The sequence below is a fragment of the Triticum aestivum genome, chromosome 7B (genome assembly GCF_018294505.1).
Source record: "Triticum aestivum cultivar Chinese Spring chromosome 7B, IWGSC CS RefSeq v2.1, whole genome shotgun sequence".
Lineage (NCBI taxonomy): Eukaryota > Viridiplantae > Streptophyta > Magnoliopsida > Poales > Poaceae > Triticum > Triticum aestivum.
In genome coordinates, this window is record NC_057813.1 from 109,879,321 (window position 1) to 109,895,148 (window position 15,828).

The following is a 15,828-nucleotide window of genomic DNA, read 5'->3' on the forward strand; positions in this document are numbered from 1 at the left end:
TTTTAAGTTTCTTATGATGAATCATCTTATGGATGCGGAAACTGCATCAACACTGTCAAAACATAACCATCTCATTCGGAAATTCTCATTCTCAACTGATTCTCGGCAAACAATATGACATTGATGTTTCCATCTTCTCTTGTTTTAACTTCTTGTTACACTTCATATACACGTCTAATAATATTTTGTTCATGGGACAGTAAATTAGGAAGAGGTTGCCGAAGCCAACAGAATCCTGATAAATAAATTGCTATGGTGTATTATATACATTGAGATGGGGTGACACGCATACAAGTATATACCATGTGATGCATGCAAATGATTGAGGCCAAACAGGAATTTTGATTGGAAATTGAGGATATAATGTAAAGCTAACTTATTTCATTGTGTTCCCACAAAAAAAGCTTATTTCATTGTGTTATTAACTGTAGGTATTGCACAAATAAATGGTGGTAACAAGTCTTGATCAGAGATGGTGGGGGCAACAAAGAAGTTCTGCCTCTCAATGATGTGCATTCTGGGGAACCTCCAACAAAGCCTTGATCAGAATCCTTCCTCGCCAGGAGGAGCCATCAAGTATGATAATTCTTCTGGGGGTAATATGAATAGGTTAAGTGATGATACTTCTCCTTGGGTGGGATTACCGCATTATGCCAGAAATGAGTGTTTTCTCAATTAAGAAGAAGTTTTTCTAGGTCTCCTCTCGATTCTGCATCTTCATGAACAAAACATCAAAAGACATCTCCATGTTACTTGAAATAAGCCAGAGAAAGAAACTATAGAAAATATGGAGTCGAGTACACGGGAATTTTCTGATGTGTAGAATCTAGAAAAATATGTGTAGTGCAGAACCAAAGGAATCAACCAATTTAGATGACTTGTGAAGTTTTGGGGAGACCTCATGGGTGGACCTGGTAAGGCCTTTGAAGCCATCGACATTTTCTCTTTGGCTTACTTCCTTGCTGCAATTGTCCTAACCAAAGAGATATACGTATAATATAACCACACTTAGTCTGGTACAGTAAGAGCTTGAAAATACATAAAACTACATTATATGTAGCAATAAAAGCACCTGAAGGCAGACGTAGACATGTGCATAGAGGGGTTAACTCGGGTAAAATGGAGGGAGGAGACAGGAGAGTATATCACTCATAGTCGTATAGGATACCTCCAAAGCTACTGAAACGAAAGCTGAATCTACATTCTCCAACATATGCTGCTTCGATTAAGGCAGTTCATCCCTGAAAAAATAGACAAACTAACCAAAAAACTTGTTTAGATTGATCCACATCACATAAGTAAATGTCGCATAAGAGCTTTGTTAATTTTAGCATACTGGCTTCTGTTGATATAATTCAGCAAGAAGCCGTGTTGTGCAGAACTACATATACACAATTAAAATGAAAAGAAAAAAAATTCTATAACACCTATTTAGTTCATGAAATTAGCCACTACACTATAAATTGAATACATTCATTAGCAGGATAACACAATGGGAAGTATGTCTTCATCGTAATAAGATATACAATGAACACCCAAGAATGTAAGCATCTGATATATTGAGCGATAAAAAATCTCACTATGAGTAGGAATTGTACTTTCAAATCAGGCATGCAAATCCGCCAATTTTATGATCTGGCCATCACCTTTGCTATACAAAAATATTATCTATAGGTACTAAGGTACAGGGTAATTATTTAACATTAAGATGGCAAAAAAATTACATTGTCCATTCATTTCCTAATCTATGCAACCATCACAATGTCGCGGATTATTGGCCAGGTAAAGTTCTCAATTAGCATCATCAAATCTCTTATCCAAGTGGCACAAATCAAGAACATTTATCTTCAGTCGTATTAGGTAGATATTGCCAGCAAAAAAAATCTATTTGTGAGTTGTTGTAACCGTGAATATGCTGATATATTTGTTGGGTGGTTAGTTTAAGAAGTTCCGGTGCTACTTTAAATTTTCTTATATACAGGAAGATTTAAAGTAAGACATAACAATCTTAGTATACTACACACAAATACTTGTTAGGATCACTAACCGGTATTTTCCAAGGTCTTGGTTTCACAATAACATAACTGAAATTAGCAAGATATTAGCCTCAAATGTAACAAGAGTTTCTCTTGGCTAATAAATCTCTACTGTTTAAAAGGGGATACAACTATACAAAGGTACATGAATAAAAAAATAGAGACGGGATAACACAAGGCAAAACAGAACCTAAATTATTTGTACCTGTCGATGAAGGTTGTTTTGTTCGACATCATCACCATGACAGTACCCAAGACTCCTAGCAGGTTAAAGAAAAACAATACGTCAGTGATAGCAAGAAGTTGAATTAACCAACCTAAAGTGAAACATCCAAGTTCATAACAGCCTAAATGCTTCCTAGGATGAAACTACAAAACAATCAAGGCTACGGCAGCAACATTGCCATTCCACAAGCTGCTCTATGCAATGCCACCACCAAGCCAAATCCTCTAGCATTGACCAACTCCGATCGGATGATTAATATTGACTCAGAATAGAGAAAGGGAGGTGGAATTGCATTACCAGACTGTGATAGTGTGGAGTTGTTGCCCCGGCAGCATCGGTCCAAGATGAGGTATCCGTGCAAAGTCCGGCGTTGGCGCGCCGACGGCGTCGTTCAGCATGGGTGCCAGCGAGGGTTGGGGTGTAGGCATCGGTCCGCCTCCAAGCTGTCTGATGTCTACTACACAACCTTCTTCTTGTAGACATTGTTGGGCCTGCAAGTGCACAGGTTTGTAGGACAGTAGCAAATTTCCCTCAAGTGGATGACCTAAGGTTTATCAATCCACAGGAGGCGTAGGATGAAGATGGTCTCTCTCAAACAACCCTGCAACCAAATAAGAAAGAGTCTCTTGTGTCCCCAACACACCCAATACAATGGTAAATTGTATAGGTGCACTAGTTCGGTGAAGAGATGAAGATACACGTGCAAAATAGATAGTAGATATAGGTTTTTGTAATCTGAAATAATAAAAACAGCAAGGTAGCAAGCGATAAAAGTGAGCGTAAATGGTATTGCAATGATAGGAAACAAGGCCTAGGGTTCATACTTTCACTAGTGCAAGTTCTCTCAACAATAATAACATAGATAGATCATATAACAAGCCCTCAACATGCAACAAAGAGTCACTACAAAGCCACTAATAGCGGAGAACAAACGTAGAGATTATGGTAGGGTACGAAACCACCTCAAAGTTATTCTTTTGGATCGATCTATAAAAGAGTTCGTACTAGAATAACACCTTAAGACACAAATCAACCAAAACCCTAATGTCACCTAGATACTCCATTGTCACCTCAAGTATCCGTGGGCATGATTATACGATATGCCTCACACAATCTCAGATTCATCCAACCAACATAAAAGTACTTCAAATAGTGCTCGAAGCTACTACCGGAGAGTCAAGAACGTGTGCCAACCCCTATGCATAGGTTCCCAATGTCACCAAACCCGCAAGTTGATCACCAAAACAAACATCAAGTGGCACATGATATCCCATTGTCACCACAGATAATCACGGCAAGACATACATCAAGTGTTCTCATAAAAGACTCAATCCGATAAGATAGCTTCAAAGGGGAAACTCAATTCATCACAAGAGAGTAGAGGGGGAGAAACATCATAAGATCCAACTACAATAGCAAAGCTCGGGATACATCAAGATCGTGCCATAGAGGAACACGAGAGAGAACACGAGAGAGAGAGAGAGAGATCAAACACATAGCTACTGGTACATACCCTCAGCCCCGAGGGTGAACTACTCCCTCCTCGTCATGGATAGCGCCGGGATGATGAAGATGGCCTTCGGTGATGGGATCCCCCTCCGGCAGGGTGCCGGAACAGGGTCCCGATTGGTTTTTGGTGGCTACAGAGGCTTGCGGCGGCGGAACTCCCGATCTATCTTCTGTTCTGGAAGTTTTAGGGTACGTAGGTATATATGGGTGCAGGGGGTACGTCGGAGGAGCTACGGGGGCCCCACGAGGCAGGGGGGCGTGCCCAGGGGGCGGGGGCGCCCCCACCCTCGTGGGCAGCTCGTATCTCCCCTGAAGTGCACTCCAAGTTCCCCGGGTTGCTTTCCTTCCAAAAATAACTTCTCCAGTTGATTTCGTTCCGTTTTGACTCCGTCTAATATTCCTTTTCCTCGAAACACTGAAATAGGCATAAAATAACAAATCTGGGCTGGGCCTCCGGTTAATAGGTTAGTCCCAAAAATAATATAAAAGTGGATAATAAAGCCCAATATTGCCTAAAACAGTAGATAAAGTAGCATGGAGCAATCAAAAATTATAGATACGTTGGAGACGTATCACTGTCTCGTCCATCCATGATGGTGCAGCGTTGGCCCTGGCATTCATAAACTCAACTTCCACATGATTGCAGAACTTTTTTTATTGAAAAACTGCAAAAGCCTCACAATAACAAGATACTCCCTCTGTAAATAAATATAAGAGCGTTTAGATCACTAAAGTAGTGACCTAAACGCTCTTATATTTCTTTACGGAGGGAGTAATATTATTTATGATAGGAGAATAATTTTCAATAGTAAGAACCAAGTAAAACAAACATATTACCTCATCAAAGACATCCATGGAATCCACTTGCTGCAAAATTTCCATATAAGCGGGAAGATATCTCTTAAATTCCTCTTCAAACGGGTTGTAACATAAAACATGATGTAGTAGTGAAAATCAAGTGATGAACCTTCAAGATGCTCAAAATCTAGGAATAAAAAAGAAACATACTTTCAATTTCAATGGGATCCCTCGGGAAGTTCCTTTGCAGTAGAACATACCTTTACTCGAAGATTTCCCTTTTACTTTTTGAACCAGGATGTAAAATCATTTTCATCATATTAGTTGTCTTTATCTTCTCCGTCAGATCCTGCCACATATACATGAATGAACAAGTGCCGTAGTGAATTCTATAAATTACAAACTACTAGTAGAACGCCCGTGCGTTGCCATGGGCCTTTCAAATTTTACTACTTACATATATAAATATAATGCATGTAATTTTGTGCATGTATAGGAAAACATAGCCCGCAACCATTGAAAAGCAATTGAAATCCACTTCACCTACAATATATTTTGATTAAAAAATGTATTTCAATTATGTATACGTATAGATAATGATTCAACTAAGAATATGTTACAAACTAAGATCTATTTGATGTGCTTAAGATATTCCCGTCATTCTCGTACGCCAAAATACGCACACAACCTGGCCACCTTCTAAACGTAGCCGCCACCGGAGCTCGGGTTTCTTATGCCTCCCATAGAAGCCGCCACCGGTCTACGGCGTCCTCTGTGGCCTTAGGGCCATGTAGGCGCGGTGGATCCCCGCTCGTGCCAATGGGAGGGCTTCGTTTTTTCATGTTTTTTTAGTTTTATTAGGGTGTGTATCCTACTCGGAGAGGTAAGGACGAGGCAGCTCTCTAAAGTGTGACTGTTGTTGAGGGTCCAATGCTAAACAAAGAAATATCTCCTCGGAATGGCAGAATATCTTCTTTAAAAAATAGGTTAGTCCCATCTGCTATAGCTTGAAGCAGGCCCGGGGGCCAGCAGGACTAATACATTGTTGTATTGATGCAGATATTTCTTTTTCTAAGCATACAATTATGAGTACCTCTAGGTTTTATTAGCGGAGAAGAAGCAGTAATTTGGGGCTTATCGGGACCGATGTTACGAGCTTCTGGAATACAATGGAATCGTCATAAAGTAGATCCTAATGATTCTTACAACCAATGTGATTGGAAAGTCCGATGGCAAAAAGAAGCGGATTCGTTAGCTCGCTATTTAGTAAGTTGGTGAAATGAGAAAATCCATCAAATTAATTCAACAAGCTGTAGAAAATATATATTCCCGAAGCCCCTATTCTGGCGGTGCTTCTAACATCGTCGTATGGCATGTGGAGGTTTGTCTTCAACGAATCTCGTGGGATTCAGTTGTCATTTGTCTTTGATGGGTCCATGTTGAAAAGGTATTCATTCATCAGTGGTCGTGTGTCCACATGTTAGATCCTTCCAATCTACGTTTCTCTTTGTCGCCGGTGATTCCTGTTCTGGTGCATATACTTTAGGAAGGCATAAGCCACAAAACCATGAGATATATAGAAAGGTGTGACAACTCATACTTGTTGCCTGGGCTACAATGCATATACTATAGGAAGTATCTCTGGTCCAAACTCATAATCCAATTATGCCCCTTAATCACATATTATGTGTCTTAGGACCTATTATAGGTTTGCTCATGTGGGTGCTCGCTGGTGACCGGCATCTTATCATGAGATCATAGCATTCTTCTCTTTACTTTTAAATTTTTGTTTCCATTTCTTTCTTTTTCCTGTACAAGTGTCATGCTCTCACCCTTCCTCTATTAATGAAAACACACCTCTCATGTGTACTTACACTCAGCCGAATTATATCTAGCAATGCTCTTGTCCCATTCTCATGAATGAAAGATTCCTCTCAGTCAATGGTATACAATCCATCAGAAACTTCAAAAAAACAACCATGCTCCATACAGCTCAAGATGTTGGCCTTTTTTACTTCCACCAGAAACTTCAAGAAAACAACCATGATCCATATAGCTCAAGATGTTAGCCTTTTTACTTCTCTGGCGACCAGCCAACATTACTTTCTGCCTTCCAGTGTGCATGCATACAATAGAACAACTGAAAAATATGAAAGAAATAGATTGTAAGACACAGATATATTCAACCTAGAATCTGTTGTGTATTTTGGATTTGGACAACCATTTACCCATAATAACAGATGAATGATTGATTGCAAAAGAGCTATGGAGGAAACTTCACAAGCACCGTACTCATTAATTCCACTCACAAGCCTTTTCTCGTAGAATTTCACAACTTTATAAGACATCTTTAAAAACCAGCCATCAGTAAATAGATCTCTCAATCCAGAAATGGTATGCACATATTAAACATTTCAGTCCATTCGGGTCCATATTATGTTTGAAACAAGTCAAAAGGATTGTCATTTTTATTGAATAAGACTAAGATTTTAAGAATCACTGTCGGTGTCAAAACCGGCAGATCTCGGGTAGGGGGTCCCGAACTGTGCGTCTAGGCGGATGGTAACAGGAGACAAGGGACACGATGTTTTACCCAGGTTCGGGACCTCCTGATGGAGGTAAAACCCTACGTCCTGCTTGATTAATATTGATGATGTGTGTTACAAAAGTAGATCTACCACGAGATCAAGGAGGCTAAACCCTAGAAGCTAGCCTATGGTATGATTGTTGTTCGTCCTATGGACTAAAGCCATCCGGTTTATATAGACACTGGAGAGGGCTAGGGTTACACAGAGTCGGTTACAATGGTAGGAGATATACATATCCGTATCGCCAAGCTTGCCTTCCACGCCAAGGAAAGTCCCATCTGGACACGGGACGAAGTCTTCAATCTTGTATCTTCATAGTCTTGGAGTCCGGCCGATCATGATAGTTCGGCTATCCGGACACCCCCTAGTCCGGAACTCCCTCAGTAGCCCCTGAACCAGGCTTCAATGACGACGAGTCCGGCGCGCATGTTGTCTTCGGCATTGCAAGGCGGGTTCTTCCTCCGAATAATTTATAGAAGATTGTGAACACCAGGATAGTGTCCGGCTCTGCAAAAATAAAGTCCACGTACCACCGTAGAGAGAATAATATTACACAAGTTCAATCTGCTGACGTATTTTGTGGCGTGACGTCACACCATTACCAAGCCTTTACTCGAATTGTTTTTATTGTATCACCTCAGCGCATTTAGCGAAGCGGTTTCCTTGGCACGTCTTGTCGAAGCAGAGATCGTGTTCCCCTTATTCCGGGATTCCCATCAATACGGACGTGGGTAACCCAACCGCGCCATTGATTGTGACGCTTGGGAGATAAGCGAGTTTTACCAGGCCGGTGGGGACACATGTTTTTGTCCGCCCATATAAGGGGATAAAGATCCAACCCTTTTACCTGCGCCTTCTTCCTCCTTGGCTTATCCATCTCCGCGAACTCGAGCTCTAGCGCCCAAATCCGCACTTCTCACCTCAACCTTCTCCAACTATGTCCGGAGTGGGAGGCAAGTGGATGGCCTCCTCTGTCACGGAGGGGCAGATCCAGAAGCTGCGCGACGCCGGATGTTTGTCCAGCGACATCGCGCACCGGCTCCCCGACGAGGGAGAGCTCATCCCCACCCCCAGGCCCCATGAGAGGGTAGTATTTCTTCCCCATTTCCTCCGCAGACTGGGCTTCCCACTTCATCCCTTTGTCCGGGGGCTCATGTTCTACTACGGCCTAGATTTCCATGATCTGGCCCCGAATTTCATCCTCAACATCTCGGCATTTATCATCGTGTGCGAGGCCTTCCTCTGCATCCAGCCCCACTTTGGCTTGTGGCTCAAGATCTTCAGTGTCAAGCCGAAGGTTGTGAAGGGCAGCCAAGCGGAGTGCGGAGGCGCCATGGTGGGCAGGATGTCCCACGTTACGTGGCTGGAGGGCACTTTCGTGGAAACCATTAAGGGGTGGCAATCGGGGTGGTTCTACATCACCGAGCCGCGTGACCCTGATTGGGCAGCGGCCCCCGAATTCAGATCCGGCATCCCTACATGGCTCACCTCCTGGAAAGAGAGTGGACGGATCTGGGGGGATTCGGAGGAGCTGACCGGACTCCAAGCCTGTATCCAGAAGCTGGTGGACAAGAAGCTCAAGCTTGTCAACGTAGTCCAGGTCATGCTCATCCGCTGGATTCTCCCGTGCCAACGACGGGGCTTCAACATGTGGGAGTTCAATCCGGCACAGCACCAGACCCTGAGCGGGCTCTTCGACACTACGTACGAAGATGTCTGGAAGGTGCTGTTCAAGGGCGCCGAGGCTCCCGCATCCGCTACCGAAGATCGCGGATTCCGCTCGCAGCGTCCAGCTGACGAGGTAAGTGATTTTGCCACTTGTTTCCATAGTTTGACTCTATGCGGGATCTAAACTCCCTTTACCTTTGACAGGACTGGCTGGCGAAGGCCGAACGGACTATCTGTCCGGCCCCATTGCCAGAGGACCCAACGGACGCCCGCCTAACGGGGCTGCTGGCTTCGGCACCCCACGTGGTGCCGGAGAAGAAGGCCAAGAAGAAGGCCACGGGGACTCTGAAGAGTTCCTGTTTTCAGGTGCTATCGGATGATGAATCCGAGGCCGACTCCTCTCACCAAGGCGAGGAGGAGAAGAAGAAAGCCTCTCCCCTAGCGGGGGGAGGGAAGAAAAGGAAGGCCTCCCCAACAAGGGAGGCCGAAGGGTCCAAGAAGGGAAAAACTCTTCCCCCGGACTGCTCTGCCAACACCAGTGACCACGACGAGGACTGGCCTCCAAGGGCCAAGCCCCTGGCGAGATCGTAAGTATCAGGACTCCCGAATAACTTCAAGGTTTTTTCCTTTTCGCCACATAATGTCTTTCTAATGCCGCATACAACCCTGCAGTACGCCCAAGGATGATCTTCCCGCTTCGTCGAGCGGGTCCTTAGGTGCGTCGGATATGGATTCTCTTCCGACTGCCTCCACCCCCCGTGACACGGACGATGCCGAGATGGGATCCTAGGAAGGGACCCACCAGGAGGAGAAGGCCCCGGAGGTGTCACAGGACAACCTCCCGGACTTTGCGCCGGACTCGGCCCCGGAACCCACAGTGGCTCCGGAGTCCGGCGGGCGACCCCTTCGTAAGAAGGGCAAGACCGTGACGCCGGCAGCCTCCATCCAACCGGAGGCGCCGAATAGCTTGCTGGAGGCGCTCAATGGCGCCTCCATCGAAGAGGAACACCGCACCGTTATGAGTGCGGTGATTCAGAAGGTGCAGCTTGCCAAGAGCGGGCTGATCGAAGCCTGCAGCAGCCTTCTAACAGGCTTTGAGGTAAGAATTTTGATATATGTAAAATAGTACCGCATAGACAGTAGCCCCTGATGCTCGGTTCGGTGTTCGGAAAGAAAAGCCGGACTGAGGATCTAAAAAGATATACGCAGGAGTCATAAAAAATATGTCAATATGGGATTGCAGGCTGTGCTGCTGACCTCTGCCGCACTGACTGCGGAGGTCAATACTTTGAAGGAAAGCCTCGAGCGGTCCGAGAACGAGCTCGGCCGTGCTAAGAAGCAGCTCGAGGACAAGGAAGGTGAGTAACACCTTACTAAAATTGTACCTTACAGAAAAGGATTTTGGTTGCAAAAAGAATGACAAGGATAACGTGGGTATTGCAGGGGCCACTAACGAGGTGGCGACCCTGAAAGAGGCGGTGGCCGCGGCCGAACGCAATGCGGCCGTGGAGCGCACCGAGCGAGAGAAGCAGGAGGCGCGGGTGGCGGAGGTACAACAAGAGCTCCAGGATCTCGTGAAAAAACATGAGAGCCTGGAGCGTGACTCGAAGACTCGAGAGTCTGAGCTTGCAACGGCTCTTGAGAGTGCCAAAGCCGCTAAGGCCGAAGCCTACAAGGCCCTCCAGGAGATTGAGGCGGTGAAGAAAATAGCAGCGGGTAAGGCATTTTTCATGCAAAGTAAGCATGTGAGTGTTAATTACCTATTTCTTACCCAAATTCGGAGCTCTCCAGGAGCGTTCGCAGATCTTCCTCGCAGCGTGTCCGATGCTGCCGCATTCTACCGGGCCGAGGAGGGGAGCTCGACGGAGAAGGTCTTCTGGTCTCAGTATGCTGAGGCCGGACATCCGGTGCCCCTTAGCGACCAGCTGAAGCAGCTGGTCGAGCTCCACAAGGCGGCCGAACAGGCCATGAAGGGCCTCATAGTTCGGCTGTGGCCTAAGGAGGCCATGCCTGGGAGCTACTTCGGCCTGGTGCGGCGGCTGGTGGATGCGTGCCCGTGGGTTGAAGTCATCAAGCACTCCGCCTGTATTGAGGGTGCCCGTCGGGCCCTTGCCCGCGCAAAGGTGCACTGGGGCAAGATGGATGCCCAGAAGCTTGTGACGGACCCGCCACCAGAGGGCAAGGAGCATCGCACGCCCGAGATGTATTATAAGAGTGTGCTGAAGGGCGCCCGCACTATTGCGGGTGAGTGCTCCAAAGATGTAATATTTGAGTAGACTCGCATTTTGTTATCCTGTGCGCTGAAAACTTAGTTCATATGCGCTAAGCAACGCTTGTTAATTTAAAATATTACCTTCTGTGCGGCTGTTTATCAAATCTGAGAGATGGCAAGTCGTCGGCTTCAGCCCCCATGCCACGAGTGCTGGGGTGTTCGGGATAAACTTGAGCACTCTTGTTCCCATTTTTGGGTCCATCTAGGGAGGCGCTCAACACAGCGAACAAGGCAACCGGACTTATAATGCTTGAACACTCTCACTTAGCCATAGAATTCTATAATTTTAAATTTCGGCGAAGCCCCTAGTCTTCGGAAGGCCGAATTTGGGGCGCTATCCACGCCTGGGCCGGACAAGATCCGGCTCCTCGCTCTAAGCGGCATAAGTCTTTAAGGACTCGCAAAAAACCTCTCGAACAGCGACCGGCTCTCGCCTCATCATGACGGTCAGTTTTAGCTTTCTCCACTGAGGCGTTAACCCAGCTCAACTGGGGCGCAATCGCAGTGGTTCTCCCAGTGCTACCTTAGCCGATACAACGGAACGTAAGGTACCAAAACATGGGAGCCGGGCAAACCCAACTATTGACCCAAGACATGATTCGGAGCCGATGCATATAGTGCTATAAGTTCGGGGTGCCGCACTTGTGAAAGTGTTCGGACTTATCACACCATGATGCGGGAAACATAAGCCCCTGGTGTATTTTAGCCGTACCAAAGTGTACGGATGCAACATGCCGTAAATGAACATATGTATAAAAAGGAAATGCAATTATAAGCAAAAAGGTGCTGCATTGTTTATTCAAGAAAGACTGCTGTAAGTGCAGAACGATACAAATGGTGCGATAAGAAAGGGATGGGACTGTTAAGCATGTCCCCCTCCAGGGGTAGGCTGCCGAATGGTGCGTAAAACAGATTTAATGCTCATAATGGAGACCACCTGGATATTCGTTGTAGCCTTTATCCTTCCCTGGCTGTTGCATCGTGAGTTCGGCAGGTCTGCTGCCGGACAGGGCCTCTGACGAACGGAGTCCTGTGGGTAAAAAAAGGAAAAAGAAAAGAAAAAAGAACGACACACTTGAGAGCCCCTGGTGTGGTTGAGCCGCAATCTGGGCTTATCGTGGTCGTGCCCCTCTCCCCATGCCCATGGTATCTTCAAGGCGTAATGGTGTACGCGAAGGACCTGTTTTGACGTTTTACAGGGGCTGGGGTTGGGGCCGCACTGCTACGCGTGCTCGGAACGTGCCAGGTGGTCTTGTTGTAGGTTACTCCGGGCGCGCTTAGCTGTGTCCGGCCGCTTAACGGCCGGACTCGAGAATTGCCTTAAGAGGCTGCATTGTACTTCTACCGCGAGAGCCGCTGTATGTTCCTCCGTTCGGAGAGAACATTCAGTGTTTCCGTTGACTGTGATCACTCCTCGAGGGCCTGGCATCTTGAGCTTGAGGTATGCGTAGTGCGGCACCGCGTTGAACTTTGCAAACGCGGTACGTCCGAGCAGGGCATGATAGCCGCTGCGGAACGGAACTATGTCGAAGATTAACTCCTCGCTTCGGAAGTTATCCGGGGATCCGAAGACCACTTCCAGTGTGACTGAGCCTGTACAATTGGCTTCTACACCTGGTATGACGCCTTTAAAGGTCGTCTTGGTAGGTTTAATCCTTGAGGGGTCTATGCCCATTTTGCGCACTGTATCCTGATAAAGCAGGTTCAGGCTGCTGCCGCCGTCCATCAGGACTCTGGTGAGGTGAAATCCATCGACGATTGGGTCTAGGACCAATGCGGCGAATCCGCCGTGGCGGATGCTGGTGGGGTGGTCCCTTCGGTCAAAAGTGATCGGGCAGGAGGACCATGGATTGAACTTCGGGGCAACTGGCTCCATCGCGTATACATCCCTTAGCGCACGCTTCCGCTCCCTTTTGGGTATGTGCGTTGCGTATATCATGTTCACCGTCCGCACCTGTGGGGGGAAACCCTTCTGTCCTCTATTGTTCGGCGGTCGGGTCTCTTCCTCGTCATCGCTATGCAGCCCCTTGTCATTGTTTTCGGCAATTAACTTGCCTGCCTGCTTGAATACCCAACAGTCCCTATTGGTGTGGTTAGCTGGCTTTTCGGGGGTGCCGTGTATCTGGCACAAGCGGTCGAGTATTCGGTCCAAATTGGACGGACCCGGAGCAGTTCTTTTGAATGGCTTTTTCCGCTGACCGGGTTTAGAGCCTCTGAATCCGGCATTGACTGCCGTATCCTCACTATTGTCGCCGTTAATGCGGCGTTTGTTTTTGTTACGACGCGACCTGCCACTACGGTCCTTGATGTCCGGACTGCCAGAATTTTTGCTGAGGTTGTTGCTGCGTGCTAGCCAGCTGTCCTCACCCGCGCAGAAGCGGGTCATGAGTGATGTGAGGGCTGCCATGGATTTCGGCTTTTCCTGTCCCAGGTGCCGGGCAAGCCACTCGTCGCGGATATTATGCTTGAAGGCCGCGAGGGCCTCCGCATCCGGACAGTCGACGATTTGGTTTTTCTTGGTTAAGAACCGTGTCCAGAATTGTCTGGCCGATTCGTCTGGCTGCTGAATTATGTGGCTTAGGTCATCAGCGTCTGGTGGTCGCACATACGTGCCTTGGAAGTTATCGAGGAATGCGGCTTCCAGGTCTTCCCAACTCCCAATTGACTCTGCTGGCAAGCTGTTAAGCCAATGCCGGGCTGGTCCTTTAAGCTTGAGGGGGAGATATTTGATGGCGTGAAGATCGTCACCGCGGGCCATGTGGATGTGAAGAAGATAGTCTTCGATCCAAACCGCGGGGTCTGTTGTGCCATCGTAAGATTCGATATTCACGGGTTTAAACCCTTCGGGGATTTGATGATCCATTACTTCATCTGTGAAGCATAGTGGGTGTGCGGCGCCTCTGTACTGGGCGATATCACGACGGAGCTCAAAAGAGCTTTGTCTGTTTTGTTCGGCCCGGCCGGACTTACTGTGTCCGGCGCGACGGTTGTCGTCACGTACCGTGGGGCGCCCACGCGATCCATAGATCGATCTTGATTGTCTTGCCTTATCCTCCAATATATCTCGCAAGTCCGGAGCGTTCCCCTGTGGCCTTGTGCTTTTCGAGCGATGCCGGGGTACGGGTCTAGTGAAGGGCCTAGAGGCCTCTCTGTCGCGACCACGGGGTGGTCGGTCAGCCGTATTGTCTCCTGGTGATGCGGGTTCATACGCTTCCTCCTCTAATCGGGGGAGCAGCTTGCGTTTAGGGTAGCTTTTGGAGGGGCGTTCGAGCTCATGCTCTTCGGCCGCGAGGACTTCAGTCCATCTGTCGGCTAGCAGATCTTGATCAGCTCTAAGCTGTTGCTGCTTTTTCTTGAGGCTGTTCGCCGTGGCCATAAGCCTGCGTTTAAAACGCTCTTGTTCGACGGGATCCTCAGGCACGACGAATTCATCGTCGTCGAGGCTTGCCTCGTCTCCGGAGGGAGGCATATAATCCTCTACCTCTTCTTCTGCCGCTCTCTCATGAGGGCTGGCGTCTCCGTCCTCCTGCGCTGGATCTTGCTGGAGTGGGTTGTCTTCGGCACTGTCCGGTGTATTATTATCTCCGGTGCCGGAATCTTCATTCTTGCTGTGGCGGGATTTAGAGCGGCGCCGCTGACGCCGGCGCTTGGGCTGTTTCTTGGAGGGGTCATCCTCCGCTGTTCCTTCGCCATTCCCATCCTTTGGGATATCCACCATGTATATGTCATATGATGAGGTGGCTTTCCAGTGCCCGGTGGGCGCTGGTTCTTGGTCGTCTCCGGCATCGTCGTCCATACCGTCGATGTCTTCGGAGTCGTAGTCTAGCATGTCGGTTAGATCATCGACAGCGGCTACCAAGTGGGTGGTGGGTGGGCTTTGAATTTCTTCGTCGTCCGCATCCCAACCGTCCTGACCGCAGTCCGGCCAGGGCTCTCCTGATAATGAGAGATACTTTAGCGAACTCAAGATGTCGCCGAAAGGTGAGTGTTGAAAGATGTCCGCTGCGGTGAACTCCATGATCGGCGCCCAATCGGATTCGATCGGAGGGGGCGCGGGAGGTTCGGAGTCCGGCGAGGAGTCCGGCACCTCGGAGTCACGAGCTTTATGAGGGACAAGGTCAGTGTTCGGCTCTATCGCCGTAGAGGTTGCAGCCCCCGAGGCGGTGTCTAGCCATCCGTCCTCGATCTGCGCAGCCGGCTCCAAATTGAAGATCGGAGCGGGTTCGAGTGCGGCCTCCAGGGTACTGTCCGGCTGCAGAGCTAAATCATGCTCGCCGTGACAGTGCGGCACGCTCGGCTGTGGCTCGAATCCATCGAGGATCAAGTCCCCGCGGATGTCAGCCGTGAAGTTCAAACTTCCAAATCTGACCTGACGGCCAGGGGCGTAGCTTTCGATCTGCTCCAGATGGCCAAGCGAATTGGCCCGCAGTGCAAAGCCGCCGAATACGAAGATCTGTCCGGGGAGAAAGGTCTCACCCTGGACTACATCGTTGATGATGGTCGAAGAAGCCATCGAGCCTATCGGTGACGACACAGAGGAACTCTCAATGAAAGCACCAATGTCAGTGTCAAAACCGACGGATCTCGGGTAGGGGGTCCCGAACTGTGCGTCTAGGCGGATGGTAACAGGAGACAAGGGACACGATGTTTTACCCAGGTTCGGGCCCTCTTGATGGAGGTAAAACCCTATGTCATGCTTGATTAATATTGATGATGTGTGTTACAAGAGTA